Below are 6,007 nucleotides of genomic sequence, written 5' to 3'. Positions count from 1 at the left end.
ACTTAGTTCCTACTGTGAGAGATAAAGTAGGTGCTTTGGGTGGAAAAGATCTTTCAGGAGTGTATATTTGTTGTAAAGACAGGGCATGCACACACATGCATACACACAAACAGAATTCAAATTCAAAGTTTCTTAGCCAAACTATATAAAAATGTGAAAAATTATGATGAACTTTTGGTGTCTGCATTAACCAGAATGTTCTTATTTTCATGATTTTTATTTCTCTGCTCAAATGAAGCACAAGTAATATTTTGACATAATTAAAAGAAACAGAGGCATGAAGGAAAATTTTAATTTCCTAGAATTCACATCATAGGTGGATTTTTTGTACTATGCTTCTATTTTGCCTTAATCTCATTTAATTAACTTATCATTTTATAAAATTAAAGACATTCATATGTATTTTCTTGGCCAAAGCTTATTATGTTTCCTTGGGTTTGATTTTAATTATTATAAAGTAGCATTTGATGACTCTTTGGTGGGGGGAACCCCCACTCTGAGCATGACTGATTGTTAAGTCATGGTACTGAGATGGTTTTAAACATTAGCTAGTGCTTTATGATGAATAACTGTTAAATAAAGTTTTGAGGACCACTGGTTTTTAAACTTAATCATACTGTTAAAAAAGGAAGCAGTAGCAAAGGAGTGAGCTAATTGTAAGATGTGGCTAAAAGAAGCTAATCTATTCTTAACCTCACTTCATAAATGACAGCAAAATTAAATGGAGACAATCATGAATCACAGGAGGATGAGAGTTGGGTAACTAATTGGCCTATTTTCTGTGCTGTCAGAATCCTCTCAAGTAATTTTCTTCAATTATAACTGCAAATCAGCATGCTATTTCCTCCACATGAACTATCCATTGCCTGAAGACTAACTAGGTATCCTGGGATAACTCATGATGAATTGTTGTAGAGCATTTCCACTAGTGAATTGTTATAGAAATTCACAGTGAACAGTATTAAAACTCTAAAATTCCATAGTGAAAAAAAATCATTACATGCAAAGACTTCCTATTTTGATCATTAGCACAAATTAGATAAATCATGAGCAAATCCTATGAAACAAAACAAAATACAATACAATTACTCCTAAATGCTTACCTGTCCTCAGGATGAACTTGACCCATTATTGTTAAATAAAGGAGATGCTAGACAGAAACTGATGGGAATTTCAGTATGAGTTGCACTTTTTTTTGTAATTTAGTTCAATCAATTCTGTTTACTTAGTGTTACTTACATTCTCTTACATCACCTGGTTATATAAATTACTATGACATACACTCTCCTCCAAACATCAACATACTGCTATCCAATTTTCCTAGAAATAAAAAAGTACTGTAACTTCAGGTTGTCATGATTTTAAAAGAGTGATTATCAAAGTGTCCTATTTTCTCTAAAATTCATGTTCCTTTTATGTAAATATGGAAGCTATTGGGCAAGTAGTCTTCAAGAGCTTCCAGAGAAGTGACCCTATTTTGTATGGCAATATCCAGTTGCAAAAAAAAAAAAGTGCTCACTTCAGCAACATATATAGTAAAATTGAAATGATACAGAGAAGATAAGCATGTCCCCTGCACAAGGATGACATGCAAATTCATGAAGTATTCCATAAAAAAGAAAAAATAATAATAATTTGATGGGAACATCTAAAGTTCAGGCAAAGTGTTTTCATAACAGACTTTTCAGATATAAAAGTCTCCTATGTCATTCAGTATATTAAAATCTATGTAATAAGAAAACACTACTATGATGTTATATATATTTTATTATAACATCATAAAATTTTATTAGAATTAGATAACTGCTACTACAAAATTATTTTAAGTCTGTTGTACCTCTTCCTTTGAAACACTTACTTGGGGAATTTGCACCAAGTAGGAATTTAATAAACATTGTTGAGAGATGAGATTTTTAAACCATAAACCTATTAGGTATTACACAGAATTTTACAGGTAAAGTGGGGGAGGTACATGATAAAAGTAAAGTTAACCTTTGGAATTATATGTCTTCTCTTGAGAAATATTCACTTAAAGGTCAATAGCTATTTAGACAGTTGAAGCAAGGTTTCAAGGAAATAAAAGCACAACATTTTTCTGTAAAGACTCTTATATAAGTTTAAAACTACAACTTGAAATATGTGAACACATTGTGTATTTGTAAGAACTATTCAAAACCTCAAATGAAAATACATTTTTTCTTTAGTTTTGTTTGCTTTGAGATTGGTTAACCTGTAACACAAGAAATCTGCACATCAAAGTATGAAATTAATGGTAAAAGATTTCATTGTCTTTTTGGTCTTTTGTGCTTCATGCCTCTAAAAATTCTTTTAATGATTGAACACCAAACTCTAAAGAATTTTATCTACCATGCATAGCAAATTTGACATTTTTCAAAAGTATGGCAAATTTTTTCTATGAGTCAATCAAAATGAAATGATGTATAAGATGACTAAATTTAGGTGGAAGATTGACAATATTGAACATTTTCCTTACTCATTTTGCTTACCTCACACTGCAGCATCATTACAATACTTAGCAAAAATAAATACTTGCTGAATGTATGCTTAAGAAAGTCATAAAATAAAAGCTAAATGCCAATATAATGTATCTTCATAAAAAAGCATATCTCTCTTGCCAATCCACCAAGTCAAAAAGAAAGAAGATCAAGGGAAGAAGATGGATTTAGCTCTTGCAGTAGAAAAGAAGTAGAAAGAGAAGAAATGGATAAATACCTTATTTAAGAAAAAGCCTAAGACTTTTTGCACTGGACAAGACAATATCATCCACTTTGTAAAATGGCCATGCAACAGCTATTTGAAGCAGTAAAAGGCTATCTGGTATAAAGACTTGAGAATGCCTTCCTTCATTAATCAATTCACCAAGTCCTTGAACCATCAAATAGCTATTCAAATATTTAAGCTTGCCCAGAAGTACAGATAAGAGAAAAAGGAAGAGAAGAACTAGACTGCTGGACTGGTTGAGAAAACAGCTGCTTGAAAAGGCAATATCACTACTAAGAAACTACTTTTCCTTTGAGCAGTTGTTAACATTGTCACTGCTTCGGTTGAGAATGAGAAAGTTGAAGTAGGGGCTGGGGTTGTGGCTCCTGATGGAGCACTTGCCTAGGTTGTGTGAGACATTGGGTTTGATTCTCAGCACCACATATAAGTGAATAACATAAAAGTCCATTAACAACTAAAAGTATTTTTTAAAAAAGATAATTGATATAGTGTGGATTATACATGATATGGATCCAATCAAGCTGTGTTCATGGTTGCTATGTGTCATAAGGTGAGAATTCTCTACTTTATTAACAAAGGGAAGACCAGATTGGGATGTTTAGCTCCCAGTAAGACCTTACCACTGTCAACCTTACACTGGCTAAAATTCTAAAGACAAAAGGAGCTGAGCCCAGTGGTGCACATCTGTAATCCCAGAGAAGGAATGTGTTTGGAACATGGAAAATTTGAGATCCTATCTCAATATAAAAAGTAAAGAAATAAGACCAAAGGATGTAGGTCAGGGGTAGAGTGTCCCTGATTCCAATCTCCAGTACAACCAAAGGGAAAGGGAAGGAGTTAGGAGGTAAAGAAGGAAAGAAGGAAGGAAGACAAAGGAGCTCTGGTTCAAATGGCAGATACCTAAAATCTGTGACATAAGTTGTCAAACTAGAAAAGGCAATGTCTATATAACTTGCAACTAAACCAGACTGCTTATAATATTGGTACGGTTTCCATATATAAAAATATAATTTTTCTTCAAAAAGTTAAGTCATTCAGGCATGGTGGCTCACACACACAATCCTAGTGACTCAGGAAACTGAGTCAGGAATATCACAAGTTGGAGGCCAGCCTCAGCAACTTAGTAAGACCCTGTCTCAAAACAAGACAAAACAAAAAATATATAAAAGGCTGGGATGTGGTTCAATGCTAAGGCATCCCTGGTTTCAATATCCAATACCACACCCAAATTAAAAGTCATACTGGTTTTCAAACATGAAACACATCTATGAATCATTATGAGATGATATAATTGTAAAATATTAAATGCTTGTAATAAAGAATTGTTTCATTTGTAATAGTGGCAGAGGTAATTTATACTAACACATTCACATGTACACATGCACACACTCACTACACACACTGACGTGTTCACACTTTGACACTGTAGGGTATTTGCATATTTTATTAGTTCTTCCTTGAAAATGTTTTAAGGCTATTTGAAAAATAACCTCACTGTTGCTCAAAAATTTTAACCTTATTTAAAAGAAGAACACAATACTTATTTAATTGATAAGTATGCTTTTTTCTGAAATAAACAATATGTCTCTTGAGAATTTGGTAAAAGTTATAAAATTTCAACCTCTGTGTGAATCATAGTGATGAATAAGAATCTTAATCCAATCAAAATTTAAAAGAGCTTAGAATGTTTTTTGAAGTTGATTAGATAGAAAAGATCACAACTAATGCGTGTAGGTGACAATACTTAATTTTCCTTAATAAAAAAGTCAAGATATTAATTTATAGGAAAATAAAAGGATTTTCTATTTATAACTTTGTTTGATTTATGACTGAGAAATTTAAGTATTTGTGTTACTATTATTGTTTTTCTTTGTTTTATGTGGAATAAGTTTAGGTATATTGTGTATATACACTAATACCAAATAATCATGAGTGATATTCCCACTTAAATTTTTGACTATTATAATTAAAATATATTTGGTTAATTTCATATGATTGTCATATGCATGTGGCACTTTATTTGAGTAACAATAATATGAAAAAAATTGAAATTTTAATTTACAAACCAAGTTAGATATAAATGCCAACTTGAATATAATACACCAACTTGAAAGAGACAGTAAAAAATATAATACTTAACTTAGCCAAAAGATATTCCTGAAGTATTTATCGTCAAAGTAAAAGCATAAATGACAGCTCTCCTAGAAGAAAATTCTTCGATTAGAAAAGCAAAAATAAACACCAAATCTGCTGTCTCTTTTTTTTTTCCACTAGAGGAGATTTACTTTTATAAATACCAAATTGTTCTAAATTAACTTCTGGGAAGTTTTCTTCGTCACTGGTAGTGACTGTGTCTAAATAAGTATGCTATTAAAAACAAGTTAGTCAAATCCAGTGTATTAAATGTAAGTCAGTATGCACATCTAACCTTGTGATTAATAATTCAATAAAAATATAACATGAACACATTTAAAAAATAGACAATCAAAATTATCCATTCAGATATTTCTAATTATAATACCATTACTATTAGTTAACATTTACTGAGTTTTTACAATGTTCTAAGTCCTGTATATTTTTCATAGGTCATCTCATGTTAAACTCAGAATATCAGCCTAAATTTACAAATGATTAGATTGTTAGATATTGTGTCATTCTAGTTGACATACAAAGAAATAGTAAAAAGGCATACGCTTGAAATAGTAAAAAAAATTTTTAAAGAGTCTCCTTATTTGGTATAACAAAATTTGGAACACAAATATCATCATAAGATAAGGCTAATAAATGATTCCTAAGCATTCTTCAACTAAACTAGGGTTAAATTTATCTGTATAAACTATTTGTTTAAAGCATATTTTAATTGACACTATTTTACATTCATGAGGTAATGTATTGTGTTAAATATACCAGTTGGCATATAATATTAGGTACAATAGAAATCCATGTCCACATCCAGCCTTCACCTCCATTTATGGAGGTGGGGGCAACACAGACCCAAAATGACTGAGATGAGAAGGAACCAGATACCAGACCAAGTCACTGTAAGTGGCAGATAATTAATGAATTAACAAAATTCAGACAAACAAGCAGACAAGAAATTTGTATCTAAAATACCCAAGGTAAAATATACAACAAATTGATGACTTTTATTTATCTTTCTGAAGTCAGGTGTTAAACATTTTTCATCACACCATTACATTTAAGTATGGTGATTCTTGTCCTGGAATCTGGAAACACATCCCAGTCACACAAATATTATGACTAT

At 31.3% G+C, this 6,007-nt stretch overlaps 1 non-coding gene across 1 annotated transcript; it reads left to right on the top strand.

Annotated features, from left to right (window-relative positions):
* The first annotated feature begins 1,511 nt into the window (after positions 1-1,511).
* Positions 1,512-1,618, top strand: LOC120891281 (U6 spliceosomal RNA). Its single transcript, XR_005735657.1, has one exon. It is a non-coding gene; the product is annotated as a U6 spliceosomal RNA (small nuclear RNA).
* Positions 1,619-6,007: the final 4,389 nt, after the last annotated feature.

This window comes from Ictidomys tridecemlineatus, chromosome X, assembly GCF_052094955.1.
Source record: "Ictidomys tridecemlineatus isolate mIctTri1 chromosome X, mIctTri1.hap1, whole genome shotgun sequence".
Taxonomy (NCBI): Eukaryota; Metazoa; Chordata; class Mammalia; order Rodentia; family Sciuridae; genus Ictidomys; species Ictidomys tridecemlineatus.
The sequence above is the reverse complement of the archived record's forward strand: the minus strand, read 5'-3'. Positions and strand labels throughout refer to the sequence as shown.